Source organism: Vicugna pacos, chromosome 18 (assembly GCF_048564905.1).
Source record: "Vicugna pacos chromosome 18, VicPac4, whole genome shotgun sequence".
Taxonomy (NCBI): domain Eukaryota; kingdom Metazoa; phylum Chordata; class Mammalia; order Artiodactyla; family Camelidae; genus Vicugna; species Vicugna pacos.
The window spans coordinates 5,866,542-5,886,887 of record NC_133004.1 but is presented as its reverse complement, the minus strand read 5'-3'; the positions used below and the strand labels follow the sequence as shown (position 1 = coordinate 5,886,887).

The window sequence follows — 20,346 nt, the reverse complement described above, 5'->3', positions numbered from 1 at the left end:
TCCCAACCTCACATCCGGGGGTGGGAGCGGGCCCTGCTGTTGGGGGAAATCAGTGAGGAAGGCAGAAATCCTCCAGCCATGTCTGCACGGCTAAGTGTGCCACAACGTGCTCAGAAATTATACCGTCAGCACCCCTGGGCTCCGATGGAGTGGTTTCACATTAACCAAACTTATGACACACTGATGCAAGAAAACCAGAAACTTAACTTATTAATGTAACAGAAGACGTGAATCTATGAACCAGACTGAAATATTAGAGTTCAACCATGAGTACATTTTCTCCTCCATGGCCCAATCACGGGCAGGCAGTCACATGGCAAGCATGAATAGAAACAGAGCAGGAAGGGTTTCTAGATTAACTCAATGGACAAAATTTCTGTTATACGAACAGATCTACTGCCCAGAAGACAAAGAATGCCAATCACGGTGCACTCTCCGTGGACAGTTGCCGAGACATGACTATGAGCACCTGTGTAACTCTCCTTTCCCTGTCCTTTCTGGGCTAACTGATGCACAGTGGTACAAAGATTCAGGGATGCCGATAACAATAAACACCCAAAGCCCATCTCTGGGAGTCTCAAAACAAGACAACCAGGGTTTAAATACCAGCTCTGCCACTTACTAGTTCTGTGATTTTGCCAACTTACTTACCCTCTGTGTGCCTCAATTTCCACACTGTAAAACTGGGATAACAATCAAACCTTCCTTACTCGCTTGTTGAGAAGATTGAAGGGTTCATTTCTGTAAAATTCTGAGAAAAGAATGTAGCACATTTTGGGTGTTCAACAAATGTCAACTTAATAAGAAAGTGATTTACAAGTCTCTTTTCTAATCATCTTATGTGTTTACTGGCTAGTCTAAGTCCTTAAAAAAATCCTTATTTCTCCTTTTATAAACTCTTGGGGAGCACACTTCTCTTCCATCCCACCACCTGGTTAAACCGAGGGAGGGGATGCCTCCTAATCACTCCTCTGGGCCATGGAGAGTGCTTCTCCCTTCACAACCCTGGCCCCTGGCCCAAAGTTAGCCCTCCTCACACTAACAGAGTGAGGTGTGAGTCCGGGGAGATAAGCAGGGCGTTTGAAACCCTTCCTTTCACTCCAGTGTTGGTCACCATTGGGAAGCACCTGGGATGCTCAGCTCCATGGCAGGTCAGCCCTGTGCATGAAGGGGCAGGTCCCCTCAAGGGAAGGCTCGCTGTGGCCCAGAGCTACATGTGACAGTGTGAGTCTCCACTTCTGGGACACAATATCATGACACGCATTTTTCCACAGCCCTGAAGTTCATGGAGAACGTGGCTTCATCAGTAACAAAGAAGACATTTATCGCCTGCCTACTCTTTTGTGTCATCTCTCAGTTGGCTGCTGGAAACAACATGTGTATAAGTATTGCATCCCCTTAAGCCCCAACATATATGAAGTTACAAATAATTCTGTGGCTTAACGTTGGTTCAGGGTGACTGTGTAACAGTTCTTACTCTGCTGATGCTTTATTATGGGTTTAGGAACTATGTAACCTCCTCAAATATCTCTCATCATAAAACCATCTTTTCTTATTTTCCTGTTTCTTAGTAATTGCCAGAGACTCTCAAATGATGGCTTCACACAAAACAGCAGCTAAAGTTTTTGAGCCCTCTTGACATACCCACTGTGGTAAACATTTTACATAATTTCTAATTCTCATAATTCTACAAAGCAGATACGAATGTCCCCATCTCGCAGATGAGGGAAAAACTCAAAACGAACTGACTCAGGTTCACGTGGCTCAGTGGCAGCGCGTGCACGCAAACCCAAGTCAAATCACTACACCCGTTCGTATATGTACCAAATCTCCTACCACCAATTAACACACAGCGGCGGAGTCAATACTCAGGGAATTCAACACACTTTTCAGCTTTAAGGTGCTCCAGAGGTCGCTTCTAGCTGTTTTAAAAAGTCCTGGCTCACTGGTTTCTAACACTGGAAGAAAAGTCCGATTTTGTCACTGTTTGCACAGCAAGTCTGAAATGTTCACAGCTAGATGATAGAATAAAACTAAAATATAAGCAGAATAATTTTTCCAGGTAGACAGACATAATGGACATTGGGCTCTTCTGAAGCATTAAGCAAAGAAATTAAAATAACGTTGTTTAAGCCTTCCTTTACAAACAGGAAAGTTAAGACTGTAAGAAGGTGCAACAGCGCCACCTGTGGGTAAAAAGACCTTCCAGGTTGCCGGGAAACATGCAACACAAAAATTGCCCGTAGGATCAGAAACGAAAATCAGATAACTAAATGCTTATGTAGCACATACTGCACTTTACTTCGGGGGAAGGGAGGGGTATTCAGTATTTAATCTGATATTGCTAATACTCCTGAATATAAACAGAAGACATAAGCTCATGGAAACTCATCTTAGAAGAGGAAAGAATCCGGTCCAGCCACTTCATTTTACAAGAGTGGAAACTGAGACATGGGATCTGTCCCCCTGGCAATCGGCAGCAAAGCTCTCCTATGCCTCATGTCTTGCACTGTAGCAAAAACCAACAGATCTGTACTAGGCTTATATTCATAAAAGTCACGTTTCTATTTTTCCAACAGTAGGTTATCTAAGTATATTGTAAAATACTTCTCAAAGAGCCAGGAAATCGTACAACCTTGTTGAAATACAAAAATATTTATTTACATAATAAAACAACATGAGCTTTATTCTCTCTATTAATAAAGTGACATGTCAAATCAATGTTTTGATGTTTTAAATCTGTTAAGAGTGCAGAAAAAAATCAAAATTTTCTTTAATCACAAAGAGAGAAGCTTATTCCCTGAAAATGATCAATGTGGATTTTACCAAACTTAATGGATCTGGTCAAAACCCCATGAATTTAAATGTCTGAGTGGATGGTTACACGGCAACATGAATTCTGAGTTGTAACAATACATATTCTGTGTAAATAATCTTCAAGGTCGTCTGCTTAAGGCAATTTACCTAGTCCCTGTCTCACTAGAATTACACAGATTTCATTAAAATTTCATACTGCCCTAAAAAGTAATAAATCCTTGTTACTTTATACCATATTCAAATATATCATATATATACATATTGAATATGCATCAGAAATAAACGACACTCTTTAGTATTCAGAGTTGATCATTCTAAAATATCTGTCATTGTGGCAGTACATTTTTATTAAGCACCTCTTCGGTTCTTTGTATACAAGGCGTCTAACTCTCACAGTCAGACAAAGTAAATGATATTACTCAAATTTCACAAATGAGGAAATGTACTTAAGCCATGAAAACAACTTACATATTCATCATCAGGATAGAAAAGAGTAAAGATTTTACTTAGATTGCTCACTGACAATCTTTTCTTCCATATTAAGACTGCCGTGCAGGGCTGGGGCGGATATTAGCAGGAATCACGGTTAGAGAGTCACCTGAGAAGACTCCCCACTGCAAGCAGCTCAGCCAGTTCTCCTCCCTCATCCTGTATTGTTAGAGCCATGTTTCTAGGTTACTCTTATTTCAAGTAATAGCACTTTAACTGCACATCTGATCATCTGCATCAGACCACCTTACCTCCAAGCCACAGAAAATCATTCACTGACTGTAGCAGCACTAAGACACAACGGTGATGGATCAGGGAGCCCTGCAGCATCCCAGCCTGCAGGCACAAACCCACACGTGCCCTGGTGATGTTCAAAAAATACAATGCATGGAAATATCTCACTGCTGGTACACATCTGCCCTCAAATTGCCCCAAAATCATGCTGGCAAAGCACTACTTAACCCTCTCACTACAAAAAAAAAAGCTAAGAAGGCAAATTTAGGCTCTTCCATTGAAAACCAGCAACCACCACTGCCAGTAACTGAGCTGGAATGCTCCTGACTTCGAAAACCACTGCGCAGTTACTTTTCAAACGTGAAACTCATATATGTATTCCAGATAGATGATATTACAGTAGGATTTTTCTTTTCAAAATTTCCAGTTGCAACATTAGCACAAGAAACTTTATGTTTCAGGTTTAAAAAAAATAATTATCCTCCACTTTCTTAATTTTGAACCTATTATTATTTTATAAATGTAGCTATGCTGCTTATTATAAACCAACTTTTTGATTTCTCCAAAAAAGACCTTTATGACCTCACTATTTCAGAACAAACTTTAATGATGTTTTGAGAGGTGGGGCCTGGGGCGCTCACTAACAGCTCTTTAAATATTGACAAGTATGTGCTATTAAGTAATGCAAATACTCTAAATACACATTAGCTCAGAAAGCAAAGAAACTACACCAAAGAATTACTTTAACATTTTTATACATTCCTATTCTTTTGAATATTAAAGTTCTTAAAAGATATGATTTATTTTGAGAAAGACAACAGCTGTATTAAATTTCCTCTCACCAATAAAGCAATCTTTATGAAGAATAAAAACCCCTATGGAAATCGAAATGACGGGATGTTTCTTGCTAAGTGAACATGCAGATCTCAACACAAGCTTAAATCCTATCAGATCTCACTTGAACGAGCTCAACTAACCCCTGGGCTACCCTGGAACTTAGCTCTTCTGTTCCAAAGTTAGCTGAGCTAGGGTCAGCACACAAGGCAGGGAAGGAGAGAAGAGGAAATTCCACCTGGCGGCCTCCATCAGTTTTCTTCCAGCCACAAGGTGCCGCTAGAGCGACCCTGCTAACAAGCCCACCCCATAAGGAAATCCGGCAATCAGACTGCCCCTGCCGTCCTCAAGCAGTCCTCAAGCAGTCCCGACGCCCCTCTCCCAGCCTGTGAATGGTCTTCTAATGACCCCCCAGTTGGTGGCATCCTCCCCCTCTTCCCCGCTAAACACACACACACACACACACACAGAGCCAAGGTAGCCTTCCCAAAACACAAATTTGATTACATCACCCCCACTTCAAACCCTTCACAGTCTCCCTGGTGGAATTCTATCCCCACCCCAGACCCTGCTTGCCCAGCCTCACCTCAGTACCCAGGTCCCCAGTGACCAAAGGGCCCCCTGACCTGCTCCTACTTGCCACTTGCCTCCAGGATCATTTTGACTGTTTCCCAAGGAAGCCTTCCCTCCCTCAAACCTCCCAAATTTTTTCCTCTGTTCCTAGAACATTCTAGGGTAATTCAACTTCTGACAATGCTAAGCTCACAAGAACCAAATACATTTTGCTTACTAATGTGGCTGAAACTTTTCTAGCCTTGACACTCAGAAGTGCGCGTGTTATGAATAAATGAATGATGGGATGGGTCTCAAAGGGACAGACATACCTGCTTTCTCTCGTCCCGACCCTTATGTCTGTAGAATATCAGAAGCAAAACCAGAAGTACCTTTCCTGACGGTCACTTTCTGATGACACCCTTCACTGCCTACTGTGTCAGTTCTAGTAAATCCCAACCTCTTCCAAAGCCCTCCACTCCATACACTCTCCAGTGTCCTCCCCAGCAGGGACACCCTCCACCCTGGATCACACAGGGCACTCTCCACGGGTCCCCACACAAAAAGCCTCCAGGCCTCTGCCCGGGCTGCACCTGCCACCTGAGCCACATTCTTGACTCTTCTCCTGGCTGATTCTTACTCTGTCCTCACAACTGAATGTAGGGCCCATTTCTTCCAGGAAGTCCTCTAAGATAATGTCCTTTAGGTCTCCGCTGGGCTCCATCTATAGCAGCAGTACATGGTGACCAACTGGTTGTTTGCCCACTCTTTGAGACCACGAAATCTTGGGGGCCACGTGGGAAAGAGTGACAGATTACAAGAGGGGTGGGGGAAGCAAAAAGCAAAAATCACAGACCAAGTCCCAAATTCAAGGATACTTTCTCAGAAAAAAGTATAAACCATTTCACACATGTGCAATTTGGTTACTATTTTTGTGGCTTGTGGACAGCAAGAGCTTGGTGTTCTAGTACAAAGCCCAGATTACATGCAAAAAAATGTATATATTCATATGAAAAGGAAACCAGAGCTGCTCAAAAACAGTTTGCAGTTAGAATTGAAAGGAATTTTGATAAAGGCAAACTCTCTCTCTCTCTTCTTTCTTTTCTGGCATCCTATAATTTTAGAAGTATTTGCGTGACTAAGCGATGGCTACAGCCCGTGATTATGTACTGTAGTGTTTGAAGCTGAGGAAGCCCAGATTATATTCACGGTGTACATGCAATCACACCTACACACTGATAGGTGCCGTGGTGGTGGAGCTGATGTTACAAAGCAGGCAACCTTATTCTGTAAGAGAACTCTAAATAGAAAGTAAGAAATGCAATGTTGTGTACTCAATTTCATTTGTTATATGGGCCATTGACTGATAGTATATCTTGACTAATGAAACCCAATAATAAATTGTCAACGTCGATTTTCTTCATCTGACCGTTTTATGCTAACTTTGAATATCAAACCCTCACTCCATAAGTAAACCTCAGGCCTAAGCTGCAGCACAGTTACATCCCGTGAAAGACAGCCGATCAAGGGAGAACTGGAGCGTTTCCCTTCAGAAGCTGCTAAGTGTGGTTTTGCACCTGTACATCATTTGTAACCATGTAATCAACAAAGGAGTAAGACCTAATAACTGTGGGGCAAAAAGCACTGCATGCTTCAGAACCATCAAAGAACGCTGAGTTTTGTGAAACAGTCCTGGGGCACTTAAATCATACTTTTTCTGAAAGGCTCCAAAACTGACCCACTTCACCATTCCAGGTATAACAGGGAAGTACTGGAAACAGTAGAGAGAACATGCCCTTGAAGTCTGACATGGCCCTGCTTGAATCCTGCTACAGCATTTACTAGCCGCTAAACGAACCAATTCCTTAACCCCTCTGAGAAGGCTTCCCAATCTGCAAAAGGGGACTGCCACCACCCACCTGGGAGGCATGGGTGTGAATGCAAAATGCAAGTAGGGCGGCTGACTGGTACCTGAGACGGGGCCTGGCTAGTTTCCCTCCACTGTCCTTCTCCCCCTTGAAACTTGCACTGTTCCCCCAGTAAGGATCAAGCCCCCGGAACAGACTGCCCATATCATCTGTGTATCCCCGGATACATGCCTTACCCTTAGGAGGCCAGAAAAACAACTGCCTCCTCCCAAGTCACTATCAATGTTCTTAAGAGTCTGGGTATTTTTAACTCTATTTTGCAGGGAGACTATTCCAGAACTGTCCAAAAACCATTCTCCAGGTTGGCTCCCCTCCCAGCGCCCATCCTTTCTCACCACAGATACTCTGTATGATTGCCTTCTGTTCATGGGAAAGTGAGTCCGGTAGGTTGGGGACTCCCCAGGCCTCCCTCCCTCCCTCACAGGTGAGTGTGACTACCTTCTCCCCACTCCCCACTCCAACTCCAGCTTCAAAGAATTCTACCCTCTGGCACCCTGCAGACTCTGCATCTTCCCAAGACTCACAGGTGGCTACGACCCTCCCTTCAGATTTCTTCCTGGCTGGCCCTGCCCACCACCTGGCCCCTTAAGGATAAACGGCATTAGTCGAAAAATCGCAAACGCCGCTGACTGACACACCAAAGCTGCATGGTCTGGGCTTTCCTCCAAACCAGGCACAGCCATGCCCCCCCAGCCAATGTCTGCACCTCTCGAGATGATCTAATTCACATGCAAGGCTGTGAACACCAGCTAAGAATGACGACTCCTAACGTGTATCTATAGTCCAGCTTCTTCAGGTGAGCCCCAGGGTCACATACCCGAGTGCCTCTTTGAAGTCCTAACTTGAATGAAAAATGGCATCTTAAAAATGCCTCATGTCCACTATTTACTCTGGAATTCGATTCCTGGCAGATACCTCCCAGGCTCCCCATTTTAGTAACAGCCCCAGCACCCACCTATGTGTTTGAGGTCAAATTCAATTTCCACTGTTTCCTCCCACAATCCCTGCCCCGGAATCAGTCCTTTTATTTCCGTCGCTAAGCCCATCTCAAGTCTGTTTCTGCAGGCACCATGGCCGGAACCCCACAAGCTCACAGCATGGTGCACTTAGTCACAGTCCTCCGTAGGGTACTCCCTGGAGGGGGAGGCATCTCCCGGCACGGGTCACCTCAGAAGGCACTGGATTCTCACAATGGAGGCCCAGGAGAAGGGACTCAATGCACTCCCGTGGTCTGAACTTTGAAGGGCCCGAGGTCTGGGGGAGCTCCTAATTAGCAGACACACTTGCCAGTGAGCAGATGAGGATGGAGGATCCCAGGCAAGGCTGTTCTCACTCCGACATCTGGGCTCTCGGAAGCCACGGGAAAGGCCTTTGTCCAGGGCACAGCCTGGCCATCACAAATCCCAGCCTGCATTTGCCAACCCGGACAGCCTAGACTCCTACTTGCGACACTTACTTCTGTTCTGTTCCCCACCCAGAATGTGATGGTCTCATTCAGAAATTCTGGCCTGTCTCAATCGAGACAAATTCAGTGAAAAATGTAGTGTCCACATTTGGACCAGAGCATGAAAGGACAAACAAGGCCTCATGGTCAGCATGATGGTGGTGGCCAAACCCTTCCCCCGGGTGAGATGAACCATGGTGGGGGTGAGAATCCAAGGTCCTAGGTCGGCCAAAGCATCTTCCTTCACGGCTGACTGAGGTGTCAGAGACTTACTACCGCAAACTAAAGACACGGCCGTCATTGGTGGACATCAGCTGCAACAGACACGGAGTCAGCTATTTACTGCCAACATGGGTTAAAATAAAGGCCGGTGCAGGGAGGCCAGCACGGCTGCTGAGGCAAACCACAGACCCGGCTATGAATGCCCACTGGCTGAAACAGAGTGGAACCTACGGTCCCATTTAGCGGTCCATTTGTCCACCAGATACAGATGAGCCAGCCTCTTCAGAGAAGGCCATGTATTCCTGATACTCAGAGAAACCAGCCTCGTAAAGGGGGAACAAAAGAGTGGCATGGGTTTTAGACCCACTTCTGCCCCTTTATGAAGGCAAAGTAAAGTAAATGGCATGGGGAAGTTGAATGCAAAAAAAAAAATAATAATAACAAAACGGTGAATGCTTCCTCCAACAGCGTCCCCTGCAGCTGCTCACCCCAGAGCAGGCCACTTTCTCACCAGTGACTGCCGGCCAGGAAGCGCCGTCACGCATGTCACACAGCGACAGCCAAAAACGGCGTGCCGAGCACGTTTGTGTAAAAGCAGGAATCGAGACAGATCCTGCAGAATTTGACTTTACAAGGTTAAATACTCCATGAAAAGAATCCCTCAGCAGCAGCCCAAATCAATTCGCATTTTACTTCTTCAAAACAATCAAACAAATTTAATAAAGGCACATTTGTCACCAAATATAAGAAGGACCAAACAGGTTCCTCAAAGCAAGGATTTTAACAGGTATCAAACACCAGTGGGTGATGTGGTAACAAAGCAAATATTTCAAAATATTAGAAATAAAAATGATGACTAGGATAATACAGGGATCAAGGCAGCTGTTAATTTTTTGGTTTTTAAAGCGATGGAGACAGCACGGAGGGCGATCTGGCTATTTCAAATTCAGGGTGTGCACAGCCCACATTTTCAGACGCAACAAGATGCTAACGTGGCAGTACAAGAGAAAAAGGAATAAAGAAATAGGAAAAGAGGAACAAGAGAAAATTAGAAACACACAAGAACAAAAATGATTTTGACAGCTTGTACAAGAATTTACGTGAGTGTGTGAGGCCAGGGACGCGGGAACGGTGAGACCCACCCTCACCTCCTGATCCAGGGAAGACAGGGACCTGAGGGGAGCAACGCTGCCAGGGGACCCCAACGTGGTCAGCGCCCCTAACCAAAACTCCACCTACATGCGTCTAGGAAGATTTGAGCTATAAACTGTGGTCGCATTTCAGGCTGGACAATTTTACTCACTTCTAACAAGAGTAGCAGGAGAGAATTAGGCTCTGCTCCTGCACTAAAGCATTGTTTAAAAAATTAATGACTGTGGAATAGTAAAAGCAGCAATGGAGTAAAAGTGACTGGAAGAGAATGTGCTTGACCCTAGCTCACTGGCCGCGATATCTCATTGACGTTCAGATGCTGGCTGAGCCCTTATGGTACCAGAACCGACAGACCCACCAGGAGGGAGGTTTAATGCGCTGCTGTATTTTCATGCCGAGAGCCATGGCTGGTACACGAGGTTCTGTGTAAACAATGGTGACAGTGTCTTCCACTATGGGCTAAGCACACATCCAGCTACTCCGCCAAATCCCAAGGGCAGACTTCAAAAGGTAAAAACAAGCTGGCATTCTCTGGTGGCTCTGCAGACTCAGAGCCAAGCAATTGCTGAGAAAAGTGTCACCAGTGCCTCCTATGACAAAAGAGGCACTGGCCTGGGGGCTGGGGCAGGGCTCCAGGCTTCCACTGCTCACCCACCAGTCTGTGCAGGGTGAGAAGGTGGTCCCTGCTTACGTTGCACCGATGCACCTACCTTGACTGACGCCTGGGGGCTCAGCAGGAGGTGACATGTGAGGTGAACGGAGCCAGCCTCAGTGTAGCACAGTGCTGGCAGCTATGCCCTCAACAGTGTCCAGGCTCCTAAACCTGACACTTCATCTCCAAGGAGCAGAAGGGGAGTGCGGGCATGTAGATCACAGGGCCCCGTGGCAACAAGTACAGTTTATGGCCACGATATGACTTGCCCCTTCCTTAAGCCATAGAGGTATGTTCGGGAGGAACAGAAAATTCATCCAGAGCCCGCTAGGCACCTCACACAGGTGGGACTCGGGTCCCCTGTTCCTATAACTCACAGGGCTGGTCTGAGCATTCTTTTTATCAATTCTCTGGCATCTTCTCCTCCAACTTACCAACAACCAGAAAGTAGAATCTGAGATTAGTTAAGTTCAAGAATCACAAATCACCGCCCCCACAGCGGGCCCGGCAGCACGTGCCAGGTCCTCCGACCGTCACCTGTGGGACCACCATGAGCGCTCTCCAGCCTCATGGCCCAAGTCCATAGGCCAGGGTGACACAGCTTCCCTCACTCTCCCCAGCAAAAATGGGCCAACTCTCGGCAAAGGCATCTCAGCATCTTCTGCACGAGGCAGAGCACGATAGATACATGGGGAAACAGAGCAGAAGGTGGGGAGGTAGGCAGCCCAGAAGAGCTCGTCTGCACTTTCGAGGCAAAGTGGGGCCCTTGACTTAATCACAGGGACAAAGTGAGAATGAACATTTCCCTGCTCTTACCCAAACTCCGTGATACGCTTTTCCCTGCATAAGGAGTTCATTTGGAAGTCCCTGACGGTGTTTCTGATGTCCTAACATGGCATGCTGGCTGTCGGGCAGGAAGAGAGGGCCTGAGCCAAATAGATGCTGGGCCTGGAAGGCAGGAGACACCAGCTCCAGCCCCAGCTCAACCAGCCCCTCTTTCTGCCTCTCGGGATTCAGCATCTCATCTATAAACAAAGGGATGAGACTGTCTCAGGACAGGCTGCCCAAAAGAAATGAAATGAGAGCCATGTAAAAAAGTTTCGCAGTTGCCACATTTAAAACAGAAAACAAAGAAACAAACCAACAAACAAAAACAAATACTAGAAACTAATTTTAAGAACAGATCTTACTTAATCTACTGCATGTAAAATACTATCATTTTGACATGTAAACAATATAGGAAGTAACAAGATAGTTTATATTCTTTTATTAGACAAACCTCAGCGTCTAATGTGCATTTGACCTACAGCACATCTCAGCTCAGACCAGCCTCTTCCCCAGTGCTCCTAGCATCAGTGGCTGTGGCTACTCTATTGGACAGCGACTCAAGGGGTCCCACCATGGTCCTGGCTGAAAAGCGGGAGGAAGTGTCCACATTAACCCTAAGAGGATCTCTCTGAAACAGAGGCAGATTCACTTTTAAATGTCTGTAAACCGGCGGGCTTCACCTCCCTCCACCTTGGCTACAAGACAGTCCTCTTCCTTGTTGATCCCTTTCTGGATGTAGGGAAGAAACCCGGAACACAGCCAGGGTGGACTGGCCTCCAGGGAAACTTACCTGCTGTCTGTATCCAGTCCCATGGTGTCCTCCTTCTCAAACGGGATGCAGCGGAGGGCGATCTTGTCCCCAGAATTGTTGGGGGCTACATCCAGTCACTTGGACTTGGGCAAGATGAAGAATGACTCAGTGAAGTCCTCGATCCTTTTCTCCACCACCCTGCAGTCCTCGTAGATTGAAGGACACGTCGCTGCGCGGCTGCTCAGCTACCTCCCCATGCAGCAAAAAGACAAAGAGCTGAGAGTCATTAAGCGTGGTGCCATACAGCTCCTCTGCACATGTAGCTTCTAGAATGCCTTCTAGAATGGCAGAGAGGCAGTGGGTAATGGTGACAGGGCCCACGACCTTGCGGTGGGTCTGGAAGTTGCTCCACCCACTCTCGGGCGCATAGTGGTGCCTGTAGTGGATACAGAGTGCCCACTGGGAGCCACACGGGCTGATCTGGCTCACCAAGGAGATTCTCTTATAGATGTAAAAGAAATTCTCCTCTGAGTTGATCCCCACGTGTTGGACCACAACGGGAAGAGTCTCATAGACCTCAGCACACTGCACGTAGTCAGGGATGCTCATGTTGCAGGCCCTGCGGAGAGGGGAGAGGAGATCGAGGTACATACTGTGCTGTGGGCTGCGGGCGCATTTGGGTTGCAGTGATCTGGTGTGTACCAGCCAGAAGGCAAGGGAAGGCAAAGCAAATCCGGGGGTACAGTTTGTCCTCAGCGTCTGCACATAGCTCGGATCACATTATCCAGCTTTTGGTCTAGGCTTCCTGCCCCTGCAGAGTAGGGTCATTTCTTGATTTCTGTTTCCAAGCACCTAGCAAGGCCCTGATGCGAAATCACTGCTCAAAAATGCTGAACAAAGAAATGAACAAAGGGAATGACTGAAAAATTGTGCTGAACACTGGAATTTGACACAACACTGTAAAATGATTATGAATCAATAAAAAAATGTAAAAAAAGTAAAATAAAAATAAAAAAATTGATGTTGGCAAATGTCATCAAATATCTGCAATTTTCTTATATTAACAATAAACATAGATGTGTACTTGTAAAAAAAAGAAAAGAAAAGAAAAGAAATGAACAAAGGCACTGCTTTCCCCAACCCCCTTCAGCAGAATATAAAGAAAAGGACCACAGTAGGATCAAAAGATTTGGATTTCTATCCAATTTATTTGAACTCCTAAGCTGCAGAATAATGGATAAGGAAACTTGCCTTGGGGAGGACGGTACAGTTCAGTGGTAGAGCACGAGCTTATCATGTACGAGTTCCTGGGGTCAAACCCCAGTACCTCATTTTAAAAAATGAAACAAATAAATAAACTTAATTACCCTCCTCAAAAAATATTAATTCAAAATTCAAAAAAAAACTTGCAATTGACACAACATTGTACACTTGACTATACTCTAATTAAAAACAAAATCCTTGCCTTACAAGAATATATCTGGATTACAGATGTTTGCAAATGTAAAATGCCTAGGGTACCCCCTGCATAAAAAGGGGGGAATGTACAAATTTACTATTACTCCTTTATGAGTTATATTTCCTTTGGGGGGTTTATAACGTCTCAGAGCTAATTTTCTAAGATTAAAAAAAGAAAACATTACCTGATTCGCCATACTGCTGAAGAATCAGATAACCCTATGAAAGCATCTGACCCACAGAGGTTACTCAATAAATGTCTGTTGAATGAATGAATAAACAAGCAAAGTGAATGCTGCTCCCTGCCACAGACCATCATAATGGTACTGCCTAGAAATCCCAAGCCCACGTTCCACCCGTCTCTACACTAACCATGTGGGTGACATGGGCAGGCCTGTGTGATTCTCTAAGCCCCAGTTTAATCGTGAATAGAAATGAGGGCAATAACACAAACTTAAAATTGTTAGTGAGTCAGTATGAATTGTACTCCAACTTTGTAAGATGGAACCATTAAGGAAAACTGGGCAAAGAGTCCATAGGCCCTCTCCATACTGTCTCTTACAAATACATGGGAATCTACAATATATCTCAAAATAAAAAGTCTAATTTTTTAATGAGGTTATTGAGGTTAAGTGAGCTCACTGTCTCAAATAAGGAACACACAGTACAAATAGGACAATGCCCAGCCCATGAGATACACTCAGTTAACATTCCCACTGAACCCACTGGTCCCTCAGACTTCAGAGCAAGAGGATGGGTTGTGTGGCAGGAGGCCACCGCACCTGAAGCTAACAAAGCTAATGGCCCCACTTTCTATAACCCCTGTCACCACCCTTGTTCTAATTTTCTATTTGTAATTTTTTTTATTAAATAGAAACTCCCAATTGCATAGCCTTCACCTGACCAGATATCATGATGGCATTCCTTCAATACCTGACAACACAGATCATGAAGGCAGCCCTTCTAGGTGAAACAATAAAATGAAAAGCCATTTCCACAAGACTTCTGTGTAAATTTATTAGGGAAATACTTCCTGGACTGAGGAAGAGGACTGGGGTGGAGGGGGCAATCTGGGGCACAAAGAACTATAGGCCACCTGTCCCACGATGGACTTCAGACTCAGCCCTCACCCTCCAGGAAATTCAAAATACACACCGACAGACTGCAATGGACAAGGTTTTTCTTTTTTAAACAAATCCCTGAATCCTTAGCAGGTCTTATTTCTACCGAGACACAAATTAATTATGTGTATAATGTTTCACGAAAGCCCTAAAATATTATCACCCCAACTTGACACATCAAGAAACTGAGGTAGAGAAATTTATTACATTGTACAAGATTAGAGAGAGGCCATGTCAGACACTGTACTTAAATCCATGCCCCTGCTCCAGTGCTCACACTAGAAAGTGTGACATACTGCCCCTTTCCTGCCCTCTCCCTGCAATAAATCTCTGAAGAGTCTCTTCTGTGCCACCTGGAATCACAATCACATCAGTTTTCCACAAAGAGCTATGTCACTCCTTGGAGGACGTGTCAAAATCTAAAGGGTTGGGATGGGAGGAGAGATTTGCATTTTCTGTTTCTCAAAGGAAACATGGCTTTAAAACAAACTGAAAAGCACTTATCTAGTCCAAGCCCTTATTGTGCATAGGAAGAAACGGAGGCTCAGAACAGATGAAGAAAGGGCCTTATTAATAAATATTGCCTCAGCGCAGCACCAAGCCAGCCCTGGGCCCTTCTGGGGGAGTACCTGGGAGGCCCAGGAGAATGAGTGTTAGAAAACGGAAAGGGAAGAAGCATACAAGGCCCCGTCTCTACACCACCATACCATGAAGTTCCACCAAATTACCCAGTATGGGTGCACCCAATATTAAGGTGGGCTAAACAGGTTATGGAAACCTGGAAGTCTCAACCATAGTTGAAATTCCAACATTTACTATGTTTGTTCCCCAGTTCAAGCATCAGCTCAGTGGGTACTGTGTACCAGGGACTACACGAGGCCTGGAGTTCTCCCAAATACAGATCTTTTTTACCACGTGTGAAACCACATAAAGGCCACCAGAAGAAAAGTGCCCACAGATAAGATGGAATTACTGAAACTGAAAGCAGCCAAAGAGCATATATTACTAGGAAATATGGTGCTCCTATAAATGGACTCATGGACATAGAAAGCAAACTGTGGTAAGCAGGCAGGAAAGGGGGGATTACAGATACACATTAATAAATATAAAATAAATGACAAGGACCTATTATATAGCACAGAGAACTATATTCAATTTCTTGTAATGAGTTCTACTAAAAACAATCTAAAATAAATGTATATACATATGCATATGTTTATAACTGAATCTCTGCTGTACATCTGAAAATAACATTGTAAATTGACTACACTTCAATAAAAAATAATTTTATATAATAAGTAAAAATAAAAGCAACGCCATTAAGGAAAAATAAAAGAACACTCTAATCCCCTTAGCTGTAGGTGCTGGAGAATTCTGGTTGCAAGCACCAAGTCCACTGGATCACTCCAGCACTGTCACTCTTTCTGACAATCAGAGAGTCACTTGGCTTCACTGAGGTTAATTTTCTCTTCTGTGAAAGGCTACAGTTGCAACTAACGATGTATAGAATCTCATCATTCACAAGCCCAACAAACATCGAGGACTTCCCATGGGCCAGGCTCTGGAGAGATGAAAATATAGGGTCCCAGATATATTCATGGGTAGAAGAAGTTTATGCCATAAAGACATTAATTCTTCCTGTTTTGATAGACAGATTCATTTCAATTCTGATTAGAATTCCTACCAGATTTTTCATGGAATGTAACAACTTAATTTATGGTCAGGAATAGCCAAGAAACTTCTTTAGAAACACCACTGGGGAGGGGTGGTTGGGTCATTTATTTCCACTGTTCTTTCTGAAGTGATGAAAACGTTCTGGAATAATAATGGTTGCACAAATGTGAATATGCTAAAAGCTGCTGAATTTTACCATTTAAATGAATGGACTTCATCGTGTGTGAACAATATCACAATAAAGCTGGCATATGAAAAAATATTTCTTGACAATTATTTTTCCCTCTTTACTACTAGTGTGCCACACAATTTAAGAAAAACAAAAAGTCAAAACCAATCAAACTGTGCCAGGAGCTTTTTAGGACTGCAATGCCCCTGGGTCTCCAGGGCCTCTGGTGGTGCTGTTCCTGTTAAAACACACTAGCTGGGCTGGGCTAGTTAGGGACTGTAACTATCTTTTTAAGATCGATGGTCACACGTTTCACTCTGGGAGAGGGAAGGAAGGAGGATGTCACAGCCTTATGCCTTCAGCTCATTTTTAACAGAACCAAGCCCTGCTTTCACCACTGTAATCCCTCTCACTATAAAAACACGTGACATCAACAAGCACCGCCATCATAACTCCTGAAAGTGTTCAAGGTACTTACCTGGGGCAGAAACACTGAGGGAGGAGACAGAAGCTCGCTCAGCACTTACACTCCCTTTTCCCGACTCCACCAGGAGAAGCTGGGCGTCACAGCCGGTGGCTCTCAGCCCAGAGAGCAGCGCCCACGCCACTGAGCTGGTCCTCAGGGAGCGGAAAAGGGAGAGGAAGGCAGCCCGGGGGTCGCGGGGCAGGGAAAGTGGGGGGGGTTGGAAACGCGGTCTGCAGCCCCGCTCGGAGGCCAGCCCCAGCCCCAGCTGCCCCGTCCATGTCCGCAGACCCTGCCCGCCCGGGACACAGCCCGCCCAGGGGCGGGGACGGGCCGGCGGCCGAGGAGAGGTAGCCCGGGAGGAGAGGACTCTCGGGCGGGAAAGGGGAAGTGCACACCAGCCGCGGACTGAGGGGAGCCCGGCTGGGTGAGAGGCGGCAGGTGCACACCTCGCCCTGGACAGGTGTGCCTGGGGCGCCGGGGCAGGTGGCTTGGGCAGAGGGGTCTGGCCCGAGCAATTCAGCTGGACACAGGCTGACTGGCTCCCTGAGGTCTGTGACACGCGGACCGCCCTCCTGCAGCCGCCTGACCACTTTCCCGGGGGCTCCCCACCTTGCACTTCCACAGCCAGAGGCCCCGGCCCCAGGCAGTAGCCAAAGGCCTACAGGGCGACAGAGCTGAGAAGCCATTGGGGCCGATCCCCGGCTCGGAGCTGGAGCTTCCAAAGCGCGGTCAGCTGGCACCCACTGCGCATGCGCAGGAAGGCCAGCGATCTTCTCTGTGTTCTGCGAGAGAAGGTGGGGCAGCGAGGAAGAAGATGGGAGGGGGAGGAGAGGAGGGGAAAAGTGGAGGGAGACAGATGGACAGGAAGAGCGGAGAGAAGAGAGGGATCTGGATAGGTGAGGGTCTTAGCGAAGAGAAAAAGCTTTACCTCTGGGGGCACCCCAAAAGAGGCAGCAATACTGCCTCTGTACCCTTCTGTAACCTTTCAAGACCCGCAGCTGAAGTTTTACCTCGCTGGTCCAGCCCTCAACCCGATGCCCCCATGCGGAACTTGGTTTTCTGTTGCTCTGGGAACCAAGCATCCGCAGGTGTTGTCGCTCAGAACTAACTTGAGAAGAGTACATATTCCCCTTTTACACGCTGGGAAACAAGCAGGCAAGATTTCTACCTTAGTCCCACTGTTCCAGCTGTCGGGCTGGCGGGGAGCGGGGTGGTACAAGATCAGCGCCCCAGACAGAGCAGACTGCCTGAATGTTGGTGCATAGTCCCCATCCCTCCTGGGTAAACCACACCCCACACTTGTAGAACCATCAAGGGCTAACAGTAGGTCCCTGGGTGTAGGAGAGGTGTCCTCATGTGAAGGAAAAGCCCAGCTAGGCTAACAAGGTAAGTCACAAATCTAAGTGTGATAAGTGTCGGTTTACTGCTCTAAGTTTTGCCAGGATAACTCGTAAATCTTAAGTTTAGTGTCAGTTTACCTGGCTAACAAGCTAACTCGTAAATCCAAGTTCAACATGTGTCAGTAACGTGATCTATTACAAGTTGATAAACTCCAGTGTACTTATTCCTTGCTTTTTGTTGTTTGAGCCTTATTGGCTAATACCCCCTTATTTGTAATTAACCCTTTAAAACCTCATGTGCACGTCTTGGAACTGATCAGAACTTCGGAGCAGAAGCCCCTCTAAGCCCGCCGGCATAATAAATCTGAGTACTCCAACACTCCGATTGGTGCTTGTTTCTTGGCTGGCCTGTTATTTCCGTAACTCTCAGTTCCAGTGCCCAGCTTGCTAGGTAGATAGGAGTGTTACCGAGTCCAAATTCATTCTCCTCAGTGCAGGACAGGACAATAAGTTGGGAGACCAGCTGTTCGGTCATGGAATAGCAAGTTTCTGTAGACCTAAATGGCAAAATAATGTCTTGAAAAACCATCTCCCAAAGTCACAATTCAGGCTTCTTTCCTACGTGCTTGGTTGTTGCAATCTTCTTGGTGTAGGTATTCCTTCTTGTTAGAATCCTTTGTCCTTACAGCTATCTGCCTGAGTCAAATCTTTGTAAACAACCAACAAAACAAATGTTATTTTCTATTCTACAATTTGTTATCTTTTTATGAATGAAAAGTGTTAAATATCTTTAAATGTCAGAGCCTGCAGAATGGGCTCTCCTGTATATTTCAGGCTCTAAGCAACATTATTTTACAAGCAAGATGAAGCCTAGGAGACAGAGCATAAATTTAAATTCAAAGGAACAGATCTAATATGGAGTCAGACTTGTTCTGTTCTATTACCCGGGTAGAAGCCACTTGAGGATTTAAATCCCTTTAAGTTAAAAATAACTAAAACCTTAAAGGAATTTACATACATAGTTGGGAATGTGCATAGCATATATGGAAAATCACCCAAAGGATAGTAAACAGTGGCATTACCAGGGAGGGCAGACAGAACAGAGAATGAGGGAAAACTTCTTTCACTTGTGTATATTTGTGCTCTGTTTGAATTTTTTGAACCATTTGCTTCAATTTCTTTTTCAGTTAAAAAAATATGTGTAATGGAACAAAGGAATTACTAGCTCAGCAAATACAACAGCCATGGAATCACTGAGTTATCACTTTCGATTTAACCCAGGAAGCATTGATTGACTCTCTCCAATGTGCCCAGTGCTGTTTTAAGACTTCTATTATTATTATTATTATTATTATTATTATTATTATTATTATTATTATTATTATTATTACTATTATTATTATTATCACTACTACTACTACTACTACAACTACTATTACTATTACTATTTATTATTATTATTATTTTATGAAATAATAAGAAGGTACCCCTCACCCCTGCCCATGGCTGGTGGAAAACCAACTGAGTTTTTTTGAATTGTTTTCCAAGGAGTAGAAATGAGTTATAAACTGAAAACTTATTCAGGGCATAATTGGCAGAGTGTTTTTCCAGCAGGCCAGACAGCTATGAAGGGTTTTCAATAGAGGCGCCCAGAGGCTGAGAGGGAAAGCCACCAGGATCCTACAGAAAGCTGCCCAAACTGCCTAATCCATGGCACTACTGAAATAGGAAAGAACAAATCTGACTCCATATTTGATCTGTTCCTTTGACTTTAACAAAGCCGAGTTAATACGTTCCGGTCTTTTCATGGGTTATGGTGTCACAGAGGAGACGGACAGGTCAACAAGGAACCACTCTGCCGTGATCACGGAGCCGGCGAACGGGATGGGCTGCAAGATGTATGACACAGCCGCAACTGTGCCCGTGATTCTAGGCAGGTATTCAAAGTCGACTCAACAAGGTGTCAAACATCTGTGCCCACGTCCCCATCACCTGACATGTAATAAAGAGAAATGAAAACCTATAAAAGGCCAATACCCTTGGTGGGTATACCGTCCAAAGAGCAAAGTCACAGTTTGACAACTGGCCATCCCGGTTCCCTGGGATTTATTCTTGGAGAACCTTAAAAACCACTCCTCTCTCCTCAAGAAGTGCTGCATATTTGTCCTATCTTTGGCTCAGAGATGGAGCACGTTCAAGGGAACTTTAATGTCTG

The 20,346-nt window shown here is 45.3% G+C and overlaps 1 protein-coding gene across 3 annotated transcripts in view; it reads right to left on the bottom strand.

The window, feature by feature from the left end:
- LOC140686885 (trafficking protein particle complex subunit 9-like) overlaps window positions 1-20,346 on the bottom strand; it is a 205,496-nt gene that overhangs the window by 126,917 nt on the left and 58,233 nt on the right. Inside the window, exon 1 of one of the 3 annotated variants that reach the window (XR_012060881.1) lies at window positions 11,943-12,194. The exons of 1 other annotated variant lie outside the window; for it this stretch is intronic. The gene's annotated coding sequence lies outside the window, so the exon portion shown is untranslated. Of the gene's footprint in view, window positions 1-11,942; window positions 12,195-12,352; window positions 12,523-20,346 lie in introns of those variants that run through there. One more of the 3 variants, XR_012060886.1, reaches the window with a different exon arrangement.